Here is a 26,356-nt window from a genome sequence, read left to right as displayed (position 1 = left end):
ACCCCCTAACCACTTTCTCGCGCTCGACACTTGGTGGATTCATTGTTGCAATTGACCCGATGTTTCTTGTTGTTCTGTGACAATCTGTTTTGGTGAGGTCTCAGGCCAATAACTAATCCTTCTGTGGTTTTCCTTGGTTACGATGTTCAGTTCGACGAAGGCATGTAACCCTTACAATGTGACTTCAAGCAGTTTCGATAGTTTGCATTTTCTGAGTTTGTTTGGAACTCCGTCTAGTATCGAGACTGAAGGGTTGTTGCCTCTGTCTAGGGTGTTTCGATGCTCTACCAAAGCTATGGAAGAGGCTCTGCTCCGACAATCCTTTCTGGGAAGTAATCTCATAAACCACTAGATTTTCCCCTTAGTATTTATAGTATCCATTAACTAATGAGGTTTGATGCATTTGCAGGTGGGCTGCTCGATGCAGAAACCCTCCAGTTTCAGGTATGAATTATTCCTCTTTCCGGAATTATGCATTTGTAAATTTCGTTGTCGATTAAGCTCATACTAACTTCCTGCTTGTTCACGGCTGTTGCAGGTACCTTCCCCTTTCTGCTCAATTCATGAAAGCTTGGAAAATGTTCCTTAGAAGTTTAGGGGCTTACAGTTTCAATGGTCATTTCCAGGTTGGCACAACTTATCTCAGGTTCATAACTATTTAGCTACGAAAAGATTATCTACTTAATAACATAGGACCTGTGCATCAAGCCAAGCTCTTCGCTAAGAGTTACTTAGATTTTTTGTTCTTAATTAATTAACTGTTTAATAGAACAATCAAACTTTGTGCAAAACACAAGTAATTTGGAGAATTATCAGTTCTTGATCAACCATGCGTTTCTATGGATATTTCTCTATTGTACCTTATTTTTGTGTTAAGTTATCTACTTAAATGGACTTTGAGGGTTTTGGTCATATCGACCCATTTGAGCCTTTTTGGAATTCTAAGCTATATATATATATATCTATATATATATATATATATATATATATATATATATATATATATATATATATATGCAGTTAAACTTATGCAATTCACTTTACTGAGCTTGGGATCAATGATTATAACTTGTACAAGCTATCCACTTACTACTACGAAAGAACGTCAAAGTAAATTTAAATTCACCAGCTTTTAGAGTCTTACGAACCGGAGAGTTACCCATGAACGAGAGGTGAAACCCTCTCCTCCAACTTTACACGTAGTCTAACGAGGCGGAGGAGTTTCCTGGAAAGTTATGGAAATTCCAGTCATATTTAGAGAAAATCTGGCAAGGATTTTTGTAAATTCAAGTTATAGTTGTTAAACTTCAAAATTTTAGGTGCCCTAGACATTTTTGATGGTGTTGAATCCATTTCCACCATCAAAAACACGATTCAAACACTGCCTCTATAAGATTTTTTGAAATTTTTTTGCCCATATTCCGACCACTTTTGACCGTCCAAGCAATTCCTCCACCCATTAGACAACTCCCCAACTTTGTCTCCACAAAAATGGCACAACATGTGAATGTTCTTATAAACTCTGCATAGTAAAGGTCCATCATGGCGTGCATCACATGGAACCCACTACTTCCATTTTCAAACAACAGCAAAGTGCAGCTATGACCTGTTGCTTAAAAGGTACCGACGTGCCATATACATGACAAGGCAACGCATCTAGATAATGCTTGATTGATAAACCTTAGTATTGTTTATAATAATATTATAATTGGTTTGTTTATAATATTATGATATCGGTCAGGTAAGAGTAGTTTTAAAAGAAATAGAATTTTTGGGAAACGTGTTTGAAAAAAGAAATTTCATAATATTGACATGGAGCATGAAGGGTAGTTGAAGCAACAAATTTCAAAATATTGGCACGGACCATGAAGGGTAATTGAAGTGTTAATCACAAGAAAATTATTTCTAAGTTCGTTTGGCTCTTAAATTTAAATTTTAAAGGTGAATTTAAATTTTATATTAATTATGGAAATTGATTTGATTGTATATAAATTATATATAAATTATTCCATATTTGTTGGTTGGAAATGTCTTGGCCAAAAAATTCTTTTGCTTAACTTCCATTTCTCCCTGCCCTAATAATTTAGGGTGATGTATTTACCATCTCTCTGTAGTAATAATTTAGGGTGATGTATTTACGATATGGCGGTAATAATTTAGGGTGATGTATTTACGATGTCTCTGCAGTAATAATTTACTATTTCTCTGCAGTAATAATTTAGGGTGATGTATTTATGATCTCTCTGCGGTAATAATTTACTATTTCTCCGGAGTAATAATTTACGATCTCTGCGGTCATAATTTACGATCTCCCTGCGGTAATAATTCACAATCTTTTTACGGTAATAGAAAAACAATCTGGGGCACGTGCGTCTGCGGTCCAGCTTGGTGATATCAGGTTCACACATTCCTTATATTTTTCTAATACATATCTGCTCATATATTTTCAAGTATGAATATTTCACCACAATTACCAAAGATTACCAAAGGTGGACCTCGCACAGTTACTCTACAGAGCCTCTATGAGTATATAGAGTCTTTAGAGAAAAGTAGAGAAGAAAAATAAGTCAAGCTACAAACAGAGTTAGTAGCCATGCTGGAAAATAAATTCACATCTCTTGAAGACAAGATCCAAAAACAAATAGAAAATAAAATATAACTATTGGAGAATAAGATGGAGGCAATGGAGACTAGGTTGTAGGTTGTAGAAAAACAAAACCAAGATATGAACCAAACATCCCAGCAAGTGCATGCTGATACTTTAGAGAGTCTTAAAATGGAGGACATGATTAAAGAGCTAGAAGAAAAAGTTAATAGCCGCCTCACCCTAAATAGTGTGGCAGATAAATTAGATATCAAACCAATTAAAGATGAAATGAAAAAATTGATAGAATTAGACCATGAGCGTAACAAAAGGGCCTTGAATCTTATAATCTTCGATTTGAAAGAGGAGGTAGACGAGGATACTTTAGCCATAGCCCAGACATAATTACACAACAGATTACAAATTGAAACAACGTGTCTCACAGAAGCAACAAGGTTGGGGAAACTAACTGAGAATAAAGGAAGGATGATCCGAATAAAGGTGAGCTCTATTGATCATAAGTATGACATACTTAGTAAAACCTCAAGTCTAAAAGGAATGAGAATATTTATAAATGAAGATCTCATTCCAGAAGATCAAGCAGAAGTGAGAAAGGAGGTTCAAAATGTAAAAGAAGCTAGGAAGGAAGGAAAATAGGCAATAATCAGAAATAGAAAAGTCGTTATTCGAGATAGAAACCAAAAACATAATAATAAATAGCAATTAAACATGCTCCGGATCCTTTCTTGGAAATATCGGGGCTTTCCATGGAACAAAGGCCCCAAGATAAGTTGGACCTCAAATAATGTTGATATTATTATTCTTGTTGAAACTTGGGAGCACGAAGAATCTAAGGTCCCTAACATAGATGGATTTACATTATGGTCTACCTAGAATAAGCGATCCTCCCATAGAGGCATTGGGGGTATAGCTTGTTACATTAAGAAGAACATCTCTCCCCGTGCTATGATTTATAAAAACAACCCTTACAACCAATATAGTTAGATACAAATTACTGACATTTATGATAAAACACCTACATAGAAATTTGTTATTTCCCCCCCATCAATTCTAACTTCTATAAGAAAAAGAATCTAGATAAAAATAGTCCTTACAATGGTTTAGAGAATGATCTTTCTAGCCTAAGGAATGAAGGAAATATCCTCTTAATGGGTGACTTTAATGCTCGAACTTCAAGCAACCAAGCTATTCTTCTAAGCAGTCATTCCAACCCTAATCCTCTTTGGTTAGACGAAGACCTTCCTCTGGCTAGCCGATACAAAAAGAGCTCTGAAGACCTCAGGGAGAATTTGTTTGGGTCGGAGCTAGTCAAGCTCTGTAGTGCTCGGGATCTCATAATTTGCAACGGTCTAAAGAAGTGGCCCAATTCTAGTCAAATGACCTGCATCCATGGGCTTGGTAGCAGCGTAGTAGACTATGTTATCTCCGATCTCCCTCTATAAAATGAAATAACAAATTTTGACATCTTAAACGACCAAGAGCCTAACTCCGATCATAGGCCTTTACTTATAACTCTCAATTTTTTCATGCATAGAGATCCCATAGAAGATAATCCTTATAGCCAAAAGAAGTTAATCTTTGATAGAAATAAAAAAGATCTCTTTCTAAATGAATTAAAAACTAATTTGCCTCCTTTATCTCGTATAGACAACATAGAAGATCTCTATCATAATTTTACTACAACCCTCTCATATTCTATTAACAAGTTCTCAATTGAAGTTTCAAGTAATAAAAGAAATAGCACAACCAACCCATGGTATGACAAAGATTGTAAAAGTGCGAGGAGAGAAATTAAGGAGGTTGTTGATGAATCTCTTAAAATTGGCAAGATAAAAATACACAAAGCCCTAACTAAAAGGAAAAAAAGGCAGTATATTCGTAAAAGATAAGAGAATCTCTTACAGCTCTCTAAGGTAGCTCCTAAGAAATTCTAGAGGCATATTCTAACTTGGAAAACTAAAGATAATAATAAAATTGCTTTACACGACTGGAATTCCTATCTTAAAAAGCTTTATGAATCTCCAAATGTCATTGATAAATTTGAAACCCTGCTCACAACGAAAGAATTTTTCTCATTAGAAGACATTGATTTTGGGGTTAATCGCTTGGCTAATGGGAAAGCTAAGGACATTGAAGGTTACTAGGCAGAAATATTAAAAATTGGAGGCCCTGTCCTCATCCCCCACATTCACAAACTTTTCAGTCAAGCGGTCAAGCAAGGGTTCCCTAAACCATGGACTCAAAGCCTCATTATCCCTATTTTTAAAAGTGGGGATACAAATAACCCCTCTAATTATCGGACAATTATGATCAGCCCTCTCCTAGCCAGCTTATATGGTATTATTTTGGAAAGGAAGTTGAGCATATGGCTTGAAAGTGAAGGTAAGCGAGCTAAAGGCCAAGCGGGTTTTAGAAAGCAGCACTCAACAACGGAACACCTTGTTACGCTTAGGATCATTGTGGAGGAATGTCGCAATGATAAATCCAATCCCTTTTGTTGCTTTGTGGACTTTAGAAAGGCTTTCGATATGGTTCCCTAAAACAACCTTTAGAACAGATTAGAAGAGCCAAAGGTTCCTTTCGAGTTGAGAGTTGTCGCTATAAGGTTATATGAGAATGTAATTGCCAAGTTAAAGAGCAATGAGGGTTGGTCAAAAGATATTAAGTGTAATATCAGAGTCAAACAAGGTTGCCCCATCTCCCCTACCCTATTTGGAATTTACATTGACAAGCTAGAAGGTTGTTTAGAGGAAGCAAGATGTGCTGGCACGATCTTAGCTGGGATAGTCATCATCCTTCTTCTCTACGCTGACGATATTGTTCTTCTCGCAAGGTGCCCATCTGATCTTGATAAAAAACTTATACTTCTTAAGGATTTCTACTCTACCATGGGTATCATTGTTAACATTGACAAAACAAAAGTTATGATTATCAAATCCAAAAAAGACACTTATGCTAATTTTATGTATGAAAAAAGTAACTTGGAGGAAGTGTCTTCATACAAGTACTTAGGAATTGATATTCATCACAAGCTCAACTGGAACTATAGCATTGAGAAAAGGATTAATGGGGGATGGAAAGCTTATTTTGGTCTTGAAAATAATTGTAAAACAACAAACCTCGTAATGTGGGATAGAAAGAATTTCCTCTTTGAAACTTTAGTCACTCCAGTTATCTTATATGGATGTGAGGTTTGGGGTTGTAGCATCTCTAGAGAATCCCGGAGAAAGATTGAGCAAATCCAGAATCGTTTTATAACGTATAACCTCAAAATTAAAAGCAACACACCCTATCCTATTCTCCTTATAGAAGTGGGTCTTTCCCCTATTGAGAGCCTAGCTATGACTAGGCTTCTGTTGTACAAGCACAAACTCAATAACATAGGAGACCATAGACTTCCTATGCTAGCTTTAAATTTCAGCCAAAACCACCTAAGGCTCAAATGAGGTTGGTATAAAGACACCAGGGCCTGGTTAAACCATTGGGAGATCGATGAGAATGTTGCATTGCAAAACATTAATAACATTAAAAATATTGTTACTTCTAAGTTCAAAGAAAAAATGTGGTGTGAGAAAGATTTAGCAGTGAAAAGAAAATTAAGATATTATAAGGAGGTCATCAACCCCACCCTAGAAGATCAAAAGTATCTCTCTCTTTTAACTAGCTCAAAGAAGAAAATTAATATGTCCAAGATTAGAACGAACTCTCACGAGCTCCATAGTGAAACGGGTCGTTGGGTAGTTCCTAAAACACCTTGGATGGAAAGGTTCTACCATCTCTGTGAGAATATGAACATCGAGGATGAAAATCGCTTCCTCTTAGAGTGCCCCACGTACAACCACGTTAGATCTCAATTTCAAAATCTTTGTTGCAATATTGACCTTCCTAGCCTTTTACATTGTCAAAATTACAGTGAGCTCGGGAGGCTTCTCTCCAAGCTTTTTGGGCATAGGAATAAAATCTTAAATCAAACTAAATAATTCATTTCTTTAGGTCTGATAGACCAAAGTTTGGTCTCAGTGGACGTTAACCACCACCACCATCATCATCAACATATTGTGTTTTGAAATAATTTTTATTAATTTAATAGTTAATTTTATTATTAAATTATATAAATGATGACTAAAAAACTAAATATAAAAATAATTTTATTTTTTTTGTAAGCTACAGTAGGACCCTTCTTTCTCTATTTATATCGAAAACAGGTTGAACCAGATACAATGTTTGCTGGCCTCAACCCACCCAAATGGGAAATCAGATTTGTTGGCCACCTTAAGTTTTTATAAGCCACCCAATAACAAAAAAGAATAAGTCTACTAATCCATGCTAGATAAACTTCACAATAGCAGCTACTAATCTGGTTCTAGACAGTCATTAAAAACTACTAACAAGAAAAAGAGATACTATTCTCAAGGAACAAACATGGTAAGCCATTGACTCTAACTAAAGGATTAATCTTCCACAATCTCAGGAGGTGCTTCTACATCCCTCGTTGATGGAGCAATCTTCTTCAGCTGTTGCTAGATTTCGTCTAGCTTGCTGTCCTGCATGAGCATAGTGATTTGGAGATTCTTCATTTCTCTCTTCATATTGGGCGTGCCCTGAGCCAACTCAGCCATTTCCCCTACTACCTGCTCCATCGCCTTGGCAAGTAACCGCTTCAGCACCTAATAAACATGTAAGGCCTGCTTATATAAGGTCATGCGTCCCCTAGTGTTGCCCGGGTTAGGAATGAGGTTACCCCATTCTTTCATTTCAGGTTCTGAATCTTCTTCCATTATATTTGCCTCCAATTCTTGAATAAGCTTACGAATGTCCTCGTCAGTTCCTTCTTTGTATGCTTTTTCTGCCTCTTGCACAGTATGTCTCATGGTTTTTCGGCTATGTCTCTGACATGCTGGAGAGGAGGGATTTGCTTCATGTCTACCTATTTGGTTATGTCTGCCTCTACCCCCATGCCCTCTTCCTCGACCTAGGCGTGCCGTTTTGTTCTTAATTGCCGCCTGGCTACCCTGGCCAACAACAAATGTTATATTCTACGTAATTGCTTCTATTCTAGTCTCCTTTACTTCCCGCTCCCAATTCTTACCCTCCCCTTTTGCGTTTTTCCAATGGTTGGGTTGTTCCACAACTTTCCTCCCCTTAGATGAGGTTGGTGAATGTTCTCAGGAGTCTTCTCTGCCTCCCAGACCGCCTGTTTTACCTCCTCGAACTGCCCCTGATCACTATCTATACAAAATCCCTGCATGCATTTACCCTGGCCTACACGGCTCCCAGCCTTACTAGATTCTTCCCCAGTATTTCTTATCCTGCCATTGACTACTTGTAGCACGAAAGAATTCCAATTCCCTCTCACTTTTCTTTCCATCTGCTGCGTCTAGCTCTCCCCCCTCTTCCTTAATATTACTAAAGATTGAAAGAAATGCAGAGATTGGATTTAAGAATACGTACCTAGTCCTATGCCAAGTTGTAGAGAACACCAGTTGGCACCGAGCTCCCGCCGTCTCCTTCCCTTGCTGCATAATAACCTTGGTTCTGTTCTTTGCCACCTTTATTAACCTCCTCCCACCTACCCTGCGTCTCATCATCCTTCCACTGTCGTTTCCTCCTGCTTCTTCCCCCACTTCCCTGTCACCTCTACGCCTCGAGATTCTACCTTGCCTGCATGCTGCCCTTGGGTCCTGTGGAATTATGAGGATGTATGGTGGCCAGCTTTGCCACCCCCTTCCCTTCACCATCTTATCACACGTCCTCTCCAATTCTTTCGCCCCGATCAGGGAATATAAAAATAATTTTTTAAATATATTATTTAATAATATATTTTTATTTATCATTTAATTATAACTAAAATATTGTAAAATAAATAAATATAAACCTATTTTCTAAACATTGATACCTTGTTGACTCTGTGTATTAAATATGATCCCATATACATTTATACAAGTTAGCTTGAATCTTAAATTTTTATTTTAAAGTTGAGTTTAAATTTTATATTAATTATTGAAATTGATTTAATTATATATAAATTATAATGTATTATTATTTAAATATTTTTTTAATAATCTAATAATTAATTTTTATTTTTAGATTATGTAAATAATTATTAAAAATTAAATGTAAAAAATATTTTATTAAACCTAATATTTAATTATAATATATCTTTACTTATTATTTAATTATAATTAAATATAAGTAAAACAAAATTTTAAAAATTAAATATAAACTCATTTTTTAAAGATAAATAATTCGTTGATTTTATAATGTATTAAATATAGTTCAATATACATTTATACTAGTTTAGATCTATTTTAACTCAGGATTTATCAAAAGGGGAGAGGGATCAAATCTTTTTTCACTTTAAAATAGTTTTGCATCTCAAGAAATAATTGTTATTTATAATTATAATTATTAATTTCATGTTTTTAATTTTATTTACTTTTTTTTTTTTATCTAGTTAAAATGTTAAAGATTACAACATCTCTACCATACTAGGATCAAATGTTTACATAGGAGTAAGTTTACTTATGAACCTCAAATATAAAGGTTTTTTTTAATAAAAAGTGAACAATGTAATATTGCAGTATTATATTTTACTGAATATAACTTAGTAAAAAGTGGATGGAGGTAGATAATTTTTTTACCATTACAGGCTACATGGATTCAACATGATCTTTTTTATAACTAATTATGTGTCTAGATATAACATCAAGTATCTAAATATACGATCAAACTAAGATGGATTTAGGCTAGTTTATTTTCCCCCTTAAATATGTTATATTCCACATGAATACTATCAATACCATTGATTTTTAAAACCATGGGTCATTTTTATTTTTTTATTATTTAATTTTTGTATGGTTATTTTCATTTTGTTATTTTTATTTTATTTTCACTGAATTAAAATGTTTACATTAGGTTATGTTAAACATTTCTAGAATTACATATATGCCCCATACTAAAAGGTAATTTTTATTTTTATTTTTAATTCCAATTACTTTATCTCACTATATAAAGTGTGATGTAAAATTAAGGTGAAAATTAAAGTATTTTTATATGGACGACATTAATTTTTAAAGTAATGAATAAAATCTCCCACATACCCATATACAATTTTTTAATAAGGTTACCTGCCAATATCTCCCTCATGTCATGTACTCCCTCATGTCATGTACTGGGTGGAATGCCTCTTGGCATAATAAATTTAAATCTAATTTAAATGATATTGAATGAAATAGTTACCAACAAAGATCCATCTTAAGTACAGATCTAGGATCAAATTTCTTCACATGCAAATTTCTTTATAATGAAAAATATAAAGTATATATAGGGCCAAATAATAAATTTAAATCTAATTTAAATGATATTGAATGAAATAGTTACCAGCAAAGATCCATCTTAAGTACAGATCTAGGATCAAATTTCTTCACGTGCAAATTTCTTTATAGTGAAAAATATAAAGTATATATAGGGCTAAATAAACGTTTTAACCATAAGAACATTTTTATGATATATACATTAAAATGATATATTATATATACATAATTAACATTAAAATATTTTATTTTAACAATTATATATATATATATATATATATATATATATATATATATATATATATATATATATATATATATATATATATATCTATGAAGTGTATGAGAGATTCTTCGGCGTAAATCACATGATATTTTATTTGTCCATGCGTTTGAACCAACCGGTGTGGTTCATCGTCAGGACAAGTTGAAGAGTCAGATCCAGTATGCATGTTAAATACTTAGAGCAGAACATCCAATGACTAAAATCATTGACCGAACAACGGCTATATTGACTAACAACTATGGCTAGTTAGACAGGACCCGGGATGTAACTATATTAAATTCGAAAATTAAAATAAGTCAATAAAAATAATAGGTAGTTAGACTGCAAGTGAAAGGGACATAACTATATTAAATTCAAAAAATTAAAATAAGTCAATAAAAATAATAGTTAGTTATACTGCAAGCGAAAGGGACCAGACGTATGAATTTACATAAAGGTTTTAGTTATTTTATAGTTAATTTAATTTTTATTATAAATATATATACTTATATATAAATATTAAATTAAAATAAATGATATATATATATATATATATATATATATATATATATATATATATATATATATATATATATATATATATATATATATATATATATATATATAAGTATTATATAGAATAGAACTATATTATTTTAAACATAAATTAGTTAATATAGATCTTCAAAAAGTTTATTTAAATCCCCCATTGAAATATTTTTGAAAACTATAATATTTAAACATCTTACTCACACATTTTTTTTTACTTCTAATTATTTTACAACATATTGGTTTTTTTTACTATGAACGACATTATTTTTCAATTTAGAGCATATACTTTTTTAAAAGGGGCATTTGTCAACTCCATGGTTGGATAGACAAACTTACACATCCCCTAATACTAGGTTGTAGAATAAGCCTCCCGACTCAATTATTTTAATTTCTTAGTGAGGTTGGAAATTTGGTTTTGAAGTCCCATAATAATAGGGTCAGTGGAAGGAGTGCCCAATTTATAATCTTGAGGGTATCGCTCCATTGCTTCAATCTACATGGCCTATTCCAAATCATCATGTAGTGTGTCAATCTTCTGTTGCGACAACAAAGTCATAGTCAGTGGTAACAAAGCCTTAATAAAGAAATCCCTTTGATGATGGGGATCAATGAGGTATGATAGTTTACTAATAGCATCTTTGAATCTCTACATACACTGCCAAGAAAATTCTCCCTTCCTTTGTCTAATATTCAATAGTTTCACCAAGTGTTGATGATTAGACTGAGGTAACTTAAATTCTTGAAGAAATTCTCATTTAACAATATCCAAAGTAGCATTGGAATTTGCATCAATCCACTTAATAAACAGTTGAAGCGTCCTATCTCTTAGATTAGTGTGGAACTCAATAAGCTTGGTGGCATCAGGAGTCTCTAGAGCCCTGCAAACAACCTCACATAGATACCAATGATGTTCAACATATTCACCACCTCGTCCTAAAAATTCTAGATATCGAGTAAGCGATTCAGTCATATTTCCAGCCATGATTATTTTTCCACGCTAAGAAATTATAAATCCCTTGGAACCTGACTAAGAGTAATTAATTGAATTTGACTGAAAACCACTGTTGGAACTACTTCCTCCACTAGAACTACCAACACTATCCCTAGAATGTACTTGCTAGAATTTTATAATCTTTCTTAATTTAGAAAATAATTGATTAGGGTTTTCATGCAGTACTAGGTGAAGGTTAGGGAGAGGAGTAGTTGTACCACTATGTTGTGGGTTTTCAGGAATGGGGACTAACTCATATTCAAATAACAGTCACCTCATCACAAAGTGCATGTCATCATCTACTGGAGTATGCTCACCGACATCATAACCAGTTGTACAGATGGGTTAGGCATATGAAATCCTCCTGTTGTTGAGTGGGGTCTGCCAACCTGAAAAAAACTCCCTGCAATACTTTCGTTGGCGTCTCCTATTTCCCCAGAAGTAGATCCCTCATTCTATCCTTTTCCTCACAACTCGAGACTATCCATGTTATTCTTCTGCGATGCTAAACTTATCACCGTTCTCCTATCCTCTGTAACTTTATTCTTCTATGCCTGATTTCCGTCAACTTCCTTTCTCTCCACTTGTAATCTATTATCTCTCTTCACAATGCTCTAAAATCTTGTGCCTTACGCAACTCTTCTTGGTCCATGACAACAACCCTTCATTTCACGTAATTGCACAACATTCCTGCCCTAGATCCAACCCCCATCACTAAGGGTTTTAAAAGGCCATTCAATCTTCTTGGAACAGTAGCAGATTTTCTTCAACCATCAAGAATTTGATCTAAAGGGGCTTCTCTTTCAACAATCTTCCGCACAATCCAAACTTGAATACTGCGTCCGCTCTAGAAAAGGATTGATGATCTTTGATTGCAAACTCAGTAATATAGCCTTCTAATGTCTCATTTACTCAAAAATAAATAGCCCTTATTAGGTCTGTGTCTAATTGGTGGAGTTCATCCAAATCATCGGTTGACTAATCTCTACGAAGCCCAGGGTGATTTCCATCTCTTGCATTAACTTGCAACCACCTTAACCAGTTTTGTAACTTGTTAGGGAACTCACACCAAAATATTTTGTACTAGTCACAAGCAGGTTCACCATACATAACTTCCTATCTAACCCAATCCAAATTTCTCTGCCTTAGTTGATCCAGTTGTAGGATAAAATGACCAACCTTCTCATGCCACCAAACCTAAATACCTCTACCAAAAATTATAGATACCATGATCAAGATCCCTTCTAAAAGTTTAGGGTCCCAACAACGAAACCATTTGTTGGCGAAAAATTTAGAGTTGTGAAGACCCAACGTTCGGCTTGAGTTTTCCAACAAAGGAGGTCATCTTAGTATAGCTTTTCGCTGACATTTTCACTTCCTTTATGCAAAAGGTGCGTCTCACCCAAGGCAAACTAGAACCAGTGGAATAAATAAGGGATTTTGATCAATGGCAAAAAACTAAGTCTGTCATGCTATCATTTGCATCACTATTCATATTATTATCCCACACAACTAAATCATTGTCGAGACTTACATTCATAAAAGGAAAGACAGAGACATCATATACGTAAAAGATACAAGAAATTTTAAAAGGGGCCATGCAAACATTGAACCATGTAACACAATATTTTCCCAGAACTCCTCTTATTATTAATATAGACCAACCATTACATTGAGGATCCAGATAGACTTGCGTGATCTTCTTAGATCAAATCATATTACACTAGATATTAAAATCCATTTACATGAATCAAACTTCTACGCATATTGCAGAATCCTATAGGAAGTTATCAACAATGATGGAAAACATGTGGATTAGAGGTTATATATATTGATTGATGCATGATTTGTCCCTCTATATATTCTTTTATAGGCTCGCTCACTTGATATGGTCCTCACGAAGGTTCCTTGATCCCGTCTTCGTGCTGGTTCACTTTGACAAAATCCTGGTACATTTTCCCTCTTTTTTATTGATTGTTTCAAAATTAATCCAGCTTTCCTACCTTTGCAGGTGCATTTTCCTTTTTTTCCATCTTCTCAGCTCCCAACATTTAATTTATTTCCACATTTAGTTTTTCGGTGCTCTGTTTCCAGTGGCTTTATACATTCTTCCTCCGCCACTGTTCTATAAGCATGTTTTCCATATTTCTCCAAAAAACGAAGGACGCAACAAGGTTTCAAAAAAATGGCCATATTTTTATCTTTGAAAAAAGAAGTGTGCATGTTACCACAAGTACTACTCTCAAGTGTTCCTTGGATATATATTTTCTTAAAAATGAAACCTAAGATTATAATTACATTGTATAACCTAATATTTAGTGAAATACATGGTGACTATTTGCCTCTTCTAGCCCTGTGTTGGTTGGATGAGATTCCCAATTTCCAATATTCATACATCTATAAGAATTTATTACATTGTTCAAATCAATAAAGATTGTAGACATCATGTAGTTGGAGGGTATTGACCAAAATTTTTCTTGAATTGAGAAACAAAATTCTAAACATGTTACACTTTTCTTGCAAGATGCCCTATTACTTGAACTATATAAACTAATCCACTCTTAGAAGTCTATCATTCATCACCTCTATCACTAAACCTTTCCTATTGATATTTTCATTTGGTTTTGGTCTTCTTCTTCCTTATTTTCCTCTATTAAAATGTTATTTTATATAAATTTGTCGTCCTAATAACTCCCTACACCTCATTATGTTCTTCCAATAAGTCCCTCACCTCATTTTTTCTTGGTTTTGATTTTGTTGTTCCTTCTCGACCTCTAGTGGATTGTTATTTTATATAGAATTTACTTCCTCATAACTCCCTATACCCCATTCTTGTACTTTTATTTCCTATCTCCTTATAAATTTTAATATAAAACCTTATTTTGATTTTATAAGCATTTTCATAAACAAAATTTCAATTTTATAATGATTTTTAATGATCATTTTCACAACTACTAGTATATTAATTAATCATTTATTCAATTAACCTTTTTTTTTTCTTTTCATGAGAGACAAATGTTTTGATTTGTTCTTTATATTAATATCTTAGCATTACTCCAGCCTCATTTTCCCATTTAACTTTATTTTTCAACTTCATTTTTCCAACTAAACATTAAATGTTTCAAAGTTTCTTACACAATATACTTCTTGAAAACTCAAATAACAACATGTTAATATGTTGATGTGTTTTGAATGGACTCCTCATACTTAATAATGTGTGAAACTAGAGTGATGTTGTTGGAAAAGAAACTTCCAAATGATAAAAATATTAAATTGTCATAACCTACAAATATAAAAATATTGAATTGTCGTTATCTCTCCATATTTCTTTCTATATCTTCTTTCTCCAACCAAATCCACCCATTATTTTCTTTTATTTACAATAATATTTCTTGTAACACCACTCTTCTTTTTTTAATACTAACTATCTCTCATTTCAATTCATCATTTAACCTCTTTGCTATATTATCTCATCCTTCATATTCTTAACTTATATTTTATGTATTATTCCTTCATTTACAATTATATTTTTCTTTAATTTATTATTAGTTATAGGATTCTTATTGTAGCATATCTAAGCCCCACCTTTACCATTGTGGGGGTGATAGAGCATTCCAGAGCAACTAAAAAAAATAAATTATATCATTCTACAACATTTCCAAGATGCTTCATTTGGCCATCCAATGCCATGCACAAAATTTCCTTCCCTAATAAACAATTTGTGTGACCAATATTAACCTCTAATAGTCATATAATAACAGAATCCATATACAAACATTAAACAACAAGGATATAGCATTGCATAGTTTGAATTCTTTCATTATCCATTAGAATCAATGCATATGAAATATAGAAAAACATTATATAAGAAAAAATAGCATGCATATTTATATGCAAATGAAACAATGTCCACCAATTTGATTGTTGAGGAGTGATTTTCCATTTAGTCTTAAGAGCCAACAAAGGATTCCACCCCAAAGCTAGAACATGACACCACCAAGGTGAAGGAACCTCCTAAAAAGCTTTAAAATCACTCAATCCAACATTAATCTCATCACAAACCCCTTATTCACTACATAGCTCTCCAAGCACTTTTCCAACCAATAGACCAACCATGACATTCTTCCACACACTACACAACACACCATAAAGAATATGCACTCCTTCTCTACTTAAAAATCCCTTAAAGCACTCTTCCCCTCTAGGGTTCTTTAATGTATGCAGAAAGAGCTTCAATTGTTGTCTACCTTTTCATGATAACATGGGATGGTGTTCCTCTCCAACCATTCCCTTTTATTCCACATTTTCAATGAAAACATCCCCATCCCCTATGGACTCTTACTAGCCATTAAACAATAAATGGTAACACTTAACTTTTCCAATCATAACGCCCATGAAAACCAAGGAGAGATATCCATATAAAATGATAAGTTGCTTCTATTCCATGCCTTCCCATGGAAACTTAATTCCATGATGGTAAAACATACTTAAATGCATGGGAAAGGAAATGGAAGGTATTTTCTTGCATGAGATCTCCTTCACTTCCCAAGGAAACCACAAACACTTGTAATAAGCTCTTTTTCATAAGTCAAAAAATGACGGGAAAGATTTAAGAAAGCATGGGAAAGAAAGGTTGGTACTTTGAAAAGACATTGACAAAGCCCAAATCAACCAACAACCTCATTTTCTCTCCCATTATTATTGTATTATAACCCCCTTATTGCTTCCTCAAATAATCATTATAACTTGGATATAATATTATTATAGATTTTCCTTTTTACATGTTTTTAACGTAACCATGAACCTCTTAATGTAAAGAGTTTTAAATATTTAATTTGATATACAAATTATTATTATTATTATTTTTTACAAAGTATAGTAATAAGTTTGTTTCTTGATTTACGTGAGTTTTCAATTTTATATTGTTTTATTATTTAATATGTTATTAATTTTCTTTTAATTAAAACCAACCTAGATTCATCTAACTTTGGATCTAACATAAGCTCACAAGGATCAAATCTTTTCAAGTGCAAACTTCTTTTAGAGTGCAAAATACAATGTGTAATTTTTCAATGTTTAAATTGTCTTTTTGAATGGTACATAGAGTACAATTTAAACTTGTAAGTACAAAAATCAAAATTTTTCAAGCGCTAACTTCTTTTAGAGTGCAAAATATAATGTGTAATTTTTCAGTGTTTAAATTGTATTTTTGAATGCTATATAGAGTACAATTTAAACTTGTAAGTCCAAAAAATCTTTGTTGGATTTCAATAAAAAACATATATCTAAAAAATGACCAAATTATAAAATATTCAGACCATTTCAAATGTTTAAACCATAAAAACTTATTTTTTTTTTAATAGCTTTATATGATATATAAATATTTTTTTTAAATATATAATATATACAAAGTTGACATTAAAATATTGTCTAAGATGTGCATGCGTATTTTTGTTCTTAATATAATTTTAAGTCACCTTGAATATTTTATTATATACAACTTTAAAATATTTTCTTTTAACATATTTTTTTATATATAGACATATATGAAGTTGATATCCACATGAATTAGTTAACATTGCTTGTCTATTTAGAAAATAGGTTATTTTTTATTTTAACATTGTTTTCCTATTTAGAAAATAAGTTATTTTTATTTTAAGAGTGACATGTGTCAATTCCATGTTGATCATAGTGAAATTAACATTATTAAATGAAAAATATTATTTTTAAATAAATTTAAATTTATTAATTAAACATTAATAATGTGTATGTGAGTAGAGAATTAGTCTAGTAAAATTTTGTGAGCCTAGGTAAAAGTTATAGGCAATTGAAGAATTACAAAAGAAATAATATTTTTTATTAATATATTAAGCTTTTCAAATCATCAAAGTTATTAAAATAAATAAATATATATGAAAAATGATAAGTATGTTGGACAATAATCACAATCCCAAAATTAGAAAAATTAAATTGATATTAAAATAAATGGTCTAGGTAAACCATGTGTAAAACATAACATAGATAGAAGTCGACAATAACATTAAAATTTATTTATGAACTACTTGATCTATGTGAAATACTTCATCTATGTCGGATGATAGCAATATAAAGCCTTAAGATAATAATAGTCCAACTTTGAACCAACCATTTAACCAAAATTTTTATAAAGGGAAAATAATTTACAATTTGTTATCAAAATCTTTAAACTTTACAAATTGCATAACTTGTTCTAGAACTATTCATTCAAAAAGAGTCCAATTTGAATGTAAAATTATTTAACTTTATGAGTAAAAACTCTACATGGTGGATAGATATTGTCCCTCCATAATTCAAATTAATATCTCCATGATGGGTAGAATTTGATAGTGAAATTGCCTTTCATGGCTTCATTTGGTCATCAAATGAGAATTTCTTTATTGACCATGACTTATAAAGGTGCTTTTTAAAGTTATAAAATAATATTCCTAAATATTTATTTCTAATCTTAAAAAAAATATATAGGATATTATTGTAGATTTAGACTCTGTATAATTAAATATATATTTCTTTTTTCTAATTTCTTGTTTTCCAATTTTACCTCTTTTTCCTCTAGTTTTGGTTTCATCTTTCTGCATGCACTTAGATGAGATTTTATTTTGTCAAATTTTATATTTTTTTACTTTACTTTAATTATATTAAAACTAGGCAACAGGTACTAGCTACTATGTAGCTTGTTAATATATAAATTTGCAACATATTTTTTTATTGGCCTAAAATGGATACGTTGTATTATTAATATATAGCTTCATAGCTTTTATCTTGTCAGTTTATAACTTTGTAGCATATTTTTTTAATCGGCCAAAATGGATACATTGTGTTATTAATATATATATATCTTCATAGCTTCTTTTATGTGCCTCGCTAATTCTAGGAATATCTCATAATATCTCATAATGTGATGGTCAAGAGAGGTCAAATAATTGACTTTTTTTTTTTATGATGGTTAAGTTTCGAGATCTTCCTAAAATTTTAAATGAACATAAATTTAGAAATAAAAAATTAGTATGTCTTTAAATAAATGGTAGTGTAAGTATATGCATATTAGATTTTAGTAGTCTATATGGATCAAGTTTCAATATTGAAAGCTCCAAAATATTTCAATAAAAAATGCTAAAGCTAAACAAAACATTATGAAAGAGATATTCCTTATTATGTTATGTAATCATTTTCACTAGGTTAAATTACACAAAAAATAATAAAATAAATAATAATAATAATTATAATTATCCCCTTCATCGGGGTGCAAGCTAGGACACACCTTACCATGGGATTCCGGCCACCATGGTTACAAGATCAAGGGCAATAAAAGATTGTGGGTGGCGTGGGCGTGCATAGAAAATTTTAGGGCTGAATGTTCGCCCTTTGGCGAAATTAAGGGGTTTTAAATTTTTAGTGGGCGAATATTTTGTATCATAGTACATTTTTACAAATCACCTCAAATAGCCCACCTGATTTCAAGGGAGAGGGTAAAAAAAGTAAATTTAGCCCTTGAAATTAGGAGTTACAACCTTCCATTCGCCCATTTTCAAGAATAGGTTTTATTTAAGTGAATCCTATGGGCCAAAGGCCCAAATACCATATCTATAAAAGAGGTATGGTAAATTAATAAAAATATTAATAAATGAGAGGTATGGTAAATAAATAAAACATTTTTTATATTTACTCCATAAGTCACTTTATATACATGCAAGGGTGTAAACAAATAAAAATATAAGTAAAGTGGAGGTATGGTAAATAAATAAAACGTCTTTTTATACTTACTCAAAAGGTATGGTAAATAAATAAAAATATAAATAAACTAGACGCATGGTAAATAAATAAAACCTCTTTTTATATTTAGTCCATAACCCTCATTCTATTTATGAAGGCTCAAGAAAGAGGTTTTATTTAAGTGAATCCTATGGGAAAAATACCATATTTGTAAAAGAGGCATGGTAAATTAATAAAAATATAAATAAACGAGAGGTATGGTAAACAAATAAAACATTTTTTTATATTTACTCCATAAGTCACCTTATATTTACGAACACTCAAAAAATGCATTATATTTAGGTGAAACCTATGGGCAAAATACCATGGGACAAATACTAGATTGTTATTAATACCATGCAAAAAAACATTATTAACCCTAATATTAGTATTAATAAATAAAAATGGCACATGGTTTTGACCCATGGTATTCACCAAAATGGCACATGGTATTGACCCATGGTATTCACCTAGACTGTAGCCTATTTAAATGGGCGAATTAAACCAGCATAGATCCATCTTTACTCTGGATCTACTAACCCGAGAGGTATCAAATATCGTGATATGCAAACTAGGATAGAGTGAAAAAATATTTGATCCGATCAAGAGTAAAAATGGATGTTGTAATTTAATGTATGTTAAACATTTTAGCTTGGTTAAAATAAAAAATAAAATAAAAATCAACTATTAATTTTATTAATTTTTATAAATTACTAATAGTAATTTTTAAGCTCCAGGTTTATGATAACCCATGGTATTGACCCATGGTAATACCATGGTATTCATGTGAGCATAGACTATTTAAAGGGGAAATTCTATCATCTTAGATCCATCTTAATTCTGGGTCTACCAAGTTCTCAGAGGGATAAATAGATTTCATCCCCTAAGAGTGGTAGATGTGGAGTTAAGATGGATATAGGTTGGTTTTTATCATAATGAACTTATTAAATAGGCTTAGGAAATTATATTGTAAAAACATCTTTAGGTGAATGGTTAAAGCATGGACATTGGACAAGTATATTTGTATACTTCTGTTTTAAACTGAAAAAAATCCAGGGCTAAAAGGAATGGGTCATCCTTCTATAAATTTCCAACATATGTTGGAGTAAACAGATTGTAATTTGGGTAATTTTTCTAATTGCAAAGAGGAACATACTTGTGTATTGGCAGGGTGGTTACGAGGTCCCTAGAAGTGATGAATTTGATTTTTTCTTGGTTTTATATATAGTATTAGGTTTTTCTCATGCTTTCTGTGAATGTCACGGGTGAATTTTATCCTACACCCACTAGGTTATCGATATGTAATTTCGGTAATTTTGATTTCAAAAAATATTTTAAAGAAATGCAAATGAAATTTTATAATTGAGTAAAATATTCGCCATGCCTGGTGAGAGATTCGCCAAAAAATTATATATGTACATATCATATTATTGATAAAATCGCCTTCTATTTTTCCTATATACCATGGAGATTCGCCCATTTATTATACATGTAAATTTAGGGGGGGTTCTTAAAATTTTCCCTAGTGGCGTGACCACCCCATAACATGCACCTGCATGAGTAAAGACTTAGAGAGGTACGTAGGAGTAATGGCGGTGAGATCTCCTATGAGGCCAAACCTTGAAAGGTGGAAAATACAGGTAGCTAGGTATCATTTCTAGTGCAATTTGGAACTAGTTTTAAACCTTGCCGAGAGGAGGGACGGAAGGAGAATGTTGGGAGTAGAGGAGGATGGGCATCCATCTTGTTCCAGGATGACCAAGGTCACGCATAAGGGAATCAACACCTGTGGGTATGTTACATTTCATTTTCCCTTCCCTTCAATGCACATGTGTCACCTAGATGATCACGGCATTTTTTGAGTGGTAATTGCTTGTACTAAGCACCAACAAGCATTTTTGTAGTGTTTTTGGAGTTGGGTTCATATGTATTGTTTTTTCTGTCTCGATGCTCTTTATCACCCTTAGTATGTGTCTAATCATTTAGCTTGGAGAAAGACTCCAATTTGGAATTGTGGTCTCATTCCATGCCCGATGGGTCGACTCTAGGATGCTTTTAATAGGGAGGATGGGGTTTCATGGCCTTGAGAATTATTTAGTCATCGTCTGCTTTCAAGCTGGAGAGTTGGATTATGGGAACCACCCAATGGCTAGGATCTACCACAAGGCAAAAGAATTTTGCCTCTTCCCACGTTGAACAACAAACAAAAAATTGCATGCCTACCTGACACTGTATGTGGACTAACTTGGAGAAAATATTTGGTTAATGAGATCTCATATCTTAGAAGGTTTCATGCTCTTAATATTTTCCATTTATTGTCCTGCTAACGTAATGTTTATAGGATTAGCACTTTCTGAAGATAATTCCAAGAACTCTAGTTGGGGCATAGGGTTTGGGGGTCAATCCTCAAGTCATAACTTGGAGGATACAGGGAACTGTTGAATAAAGAAGAATATGGTTCACTTGGGTCTAAGGCAACATAATATCACCACACCCAACCGAGGAAGGGAATCGAACAATGGATATTGAAGTGGCGGTTAGAGTGGAGCTGGCAGAGGGAGAGGTCATAGAGGTTAACAAAAGTGGAGGCAATTTCATTATGCAGAGCCTTGTCCTCGACCCTAGCTAGCTCTAGACTAGAAGAGTGGGAGGAAATGTTCAATTCTGGACCAGAACCAAGCATGACAAAGTTAGAGAGAGACTAGGGAAACCTGAGACAAACGATAGGGAGAAGGAACCTATACACTCAGACATTGCTTCTATACTAGAGATTGAAGACGCTGATGGTCAAATTTATGGAACTGACACCCAAAGATCCCTTGCAGACACAAGGGCAGTTGACCTTGCTCTGTCAAGACATACAACAGGCGAAGTTTGACATGAATAAAGTGATTGGGAAACTCGCAAGAATTGAAACTCACATCCCATGTATTCCCCTGTCAACCCAGCAAAGGATTGAGCCCGAGTTGAGTCATCTGATGATTAGTGCTTTTTACTTTTAGTTAGCAGTCTTTGGGCATTGTCAAGCTAGTGGTAGAGGTCAGCATGATATTTCAACATTTTTAGTGTTACTAGATTTGATTAGAACTTTTAAACTTTGGTGAGGATATGACTTCACCAAATTATCAAGAGACTTGGTTTCCCTTTAGACAGGTTGAGATCATTTGGTTCTTTTTTGAACTTGCATGTACAATCTACCTCTTGAAAAAAGAAATAGAAAGACCCAAAACTGAAGTACAAAAAAATATATGTAATAATTAATTAAAAAAATTTGACTCACTCAAATTATATAAAAATTACCCCCGATCGGGGTGATAATGACGGCGATCAGGGCAATTAATACAGATCAGGTAAGAAAGGATGACGAGGCAAAAGATAGTCAGGTAATGATGAAGGAGGACAGAGGGATCATCAGCAAAGGTATCATATCGAGAAGGGATGGCGACGAGGCAATGAAGGAAGAAGCTGGTGGAGGTAATGCGGCAGAGATTGGACGTGGGAACGACCGCACAGAAGAAGGACGAAAGGAGGTGGGTGGTGATGAAATCGGCAGGTGGCAGGTGAAGCGAGCGACGAGAGACGAGGAGAATTGGTGGAGGAGACATCATAAAGGAAGGCGAGATAAGCAGAGGAGAACGTTAAACAAATGTGCAGAGGATTTGCGAAGAGATAGAGTAGTGAAAGCTCTGGGCAGGTTAATAGAAAGGCAGAGGAGGTGGAGAAGACAAGCGGACAACGCCGGAAGGAAGTATCAAATGGCGACAAGGAGGAGAATGAGGAACGAAGAGGATGAAGACAACAGAGGACGGAGAAGCCAGGTAAAGAAAGGGAAAGGAATCGAAGAGGTAGAAGCGGCAGAGGAGTATCAGACGATCCAAGATGACACGGAAGATGAAGTGGAAATGTTTGACTCGGACCAGGATAGAGGGGAACAACCGCGAAAGAAGATATGGAAGGATGCAGGGTCAGCAAAGGATAAAATACAGGAGGACAGGGAGCAGGTAGACAGGAGTAACAAATGGCGAGAGGAGAGAGGTGACTTCGGAAGCACCTCAGGGATGAAGAGTCGGGGAGGTAGGGGAAATTACAGGAACAGAGGAAGAGCAGGACGAGGATGAGGACAATGCAGCAGATGAAGAGGAGGATCGGAAGGGAGACGGGTAGAGAATGAACCAGCACCAGTAAGAAAATACAGGAAAACATTAAAGAAAAGGATTCAGTTTGCGGAGGAAGCCTACTGTGAGAACACCAATAAAGACATCAAAAGGATAATCCAGCATCTGGAGGAAGAAGCGACCCAGGGGCAATCAGGATCAGAAATGGAGGACTGGGAATACCTCCTCCTGGATCCAAGGAACACGAGAGGTCGCATGACTCTGTATAAACAGGCCTTGCATGTTTACTGGGTCATGAAAACGCTGCTGGCGAAGGCGATGGAACAAGTGGCCATGGAGATGGACGAACTGTCACAAGGAATCCCAAACTTGAAGAAAGAATTGCAAAACATTCAGGTCACTCTGATAATGCAGGATAAAAAAATGGAGGAGATACAGCAGCAGATAAAGGAAACCAACCCGGGTATAAAGAAAGAAGAGGAGTAGCAGGAAGTCATGGCGGACTAATACTGAAAGATATGTATATACTGTCTGTAGTTTTTTGTGAAAACGATTGAATAGTTTAGTTTCTATTTTCAGTTAAGAATGCAAACAAGAAGCAGTAGTAATATTTTCGAATGTATAGTTTACATAGCTTGGACAAGAAGAATCAGTTTTTTTTTTGTTTTTGGATGGCTGTCAAAAACTTAAGGTGGCCAACAGACCTGGTTTCCTCTCGAGGCGGGTTGAGGCCACCATGAAAATGTAATGGTTTCAATTCGAAGTAATGGAAAAAGAATGGTCCCTCCTTAGTTTAAAAAAAAAATTATATAAAAATTAAATTAAATAAATAGTTATAATCGTAATTAATAATTACACTTTGATCTAACTCAAATATATTTTCACTAAAAAAGAAATTTACAATTCAAGAGATTTGATCTCTTGAAACTTAGTAGATATAACATTAAGATTAATCTAAATTAATCTATAGTAGTAAAATTTATAACCATAAACATAAGATAAAAAACTATTACAACAAATAAATTATAAATAAATACCACAGTTTGAGTGAAATAATTTACCCTTCTCTTGATCATCACATCTACAATATATTGATCTTTACCTTAACCATCAAAACAATCCTTGCACTACCGGATTTCAGAATATTCTGAAAAGCTGTGCAAGAATATTACCATTTAGTTAAAAAAAAGCATAGCTCACACTCCTATCTATAGATACAAATCTAGCCATTTTACCACTTGAAAGTTGCATGCGCAGACTGAAACACTGGGAGCGCATCAATAATCTACTTAACTACAAAGCGAACACTGCAAGTAAAAAAGTCTTATTATTGAATTGTGTACTCTCGATCTATGAGGCAACGTCGTTGATATGAATGGCGGACTCTAAAGGAGAGGACGACATGAAACGGGAGATCCGTTCCATGAGGCGTTGAGAAGAGGGACAGTGCGGTTTGAGAGCGTAGAAACCATGTCCTTCTTCCTCCAACACTATAACCTCCACGCTCTTACCGCACTGCTTCAACGACTCACAATAATCAAGGCCGCGGTCTCTCAGCATATCTCTGCCACCGATGGCGACCAACAAGGGGGGCAACAGAACATCTTCCAGCTTAGGCGCTTCGTCGCTCCAAGGGTTGCTGAATGGATGATCCCTGTTACTACCCACAGGAAGCGAAACCCGCCAACACGCGTCGCTCAGCTCCTGAGTCAGAAACGCATCTGGTGGGCACTCGCTCTCCGATCGTGTGCGTTTCTCGGCGCCAAAGTAAGGCTCCACGAAAATTGCCCCCCTTACTCTCATTGGACTCCACGCTTCAACACCGCCACATCGCGAAACCACATGATGTGCGATGTTGGCACCCGCGCTGTCTCCCAGCAGATAAACCTGAGAAAAGTCCGCGTGGGATTCGAGCCACGGATCGTGTTCGAAGTCCCCTCCGTCCACGGTGTGGGAACTCACCCACTGGAGTGCCGTGATGCAGTCGTCGTAGGCGGCGGGGAGACGGTGCTCCGAAGCCAATCTGTAAGCCACATACACTACGATTGCGCCCACAGACGCCGCCAACTTGAGAGTAAAGTTGTGAAAATCTGGCAGGGCAGGAGAGGCGATGCAAAAGCCGCCGCCGTGGAAATAGACGATTACCGGCAGGCGGCGATTTTCTGTTTGTTGCTGGAGGTGGGAAGAGGGCAAGTAGAGTCGAACCCACAATCCCAGCTTCTCGTTCAACGCAACATCTTTGCTGGCAACCCCACCTTCTCCTTACAGAGAAGCCTCGACGAACATCCGGGGATCCTCCAAACGAAAAATTGTGCCATCTCACATTCTCTACCTCTGCTGAAGCCATGGAATTCTCAATGCTAAAGACTTCTCAACTTCAGTGGCTAATGACCTTTCCCTTTTCCCTCCTTTTTATAGCATTTTTCATTGCGTTTTTTGTTGAAAATATAATTTCAACTGCGATCGCCGATATCGCATCGGCAAAATGAAGTGAAGGAATTATAAAGGAGCCTTTGTGTTTGCGATAAGCGATCGCCGATATCGCATCGGCAAAGTCGAAGTGAAGGAATTATAAAGGAGCTTTTGTGTTTCCGATAAGCGATCGCCGATATCGCATCGGCACATCGCTATCGGCAATGTCATAGAGTCGGGGTCTTTGACATGAGAAAAGTTGCGATGCGATGCAAATAAAGTCAATGGTTAAAGTACAGGTCAGCAGCAAATAAA

At 34.4% G+C, this 26,356-nt stretch overlaps 1 pseudogene; it reads right to left on the bottom strand.

The window, feature by feature from the left end:
- Positions 1-24,943: 24,943 nt before the first annotated feature.
- On the bottom strand, positions 24,944-25,976 carry LOC149185039 (strigolactones hydrolase CXE15 pseudogene; annotated as a pseudogene).
- Positions 25,977-26,356: the final 380 nt, after the last annotated feature.

Source organism: Pinus tabuliformis, chromosome 3_2, assembly GCF_031772625.1.
Source record: "Pinus tabuliformis cultivar Carrire ecotype Pingquan chromosome 3_2, CPIR1, whole genome shotgun sequence".
Lineage (NCBI taxonomy): Eukaryota > Viridiplantae > Streptophyta > Pinopsida > Pinales > Pinaceae > Pinus > Pinus tabuliformis.
Note: the sequence above shows the minus strand (reverse complement) of the source record. Positions and strands in the feature narration are given on the sequence as shown.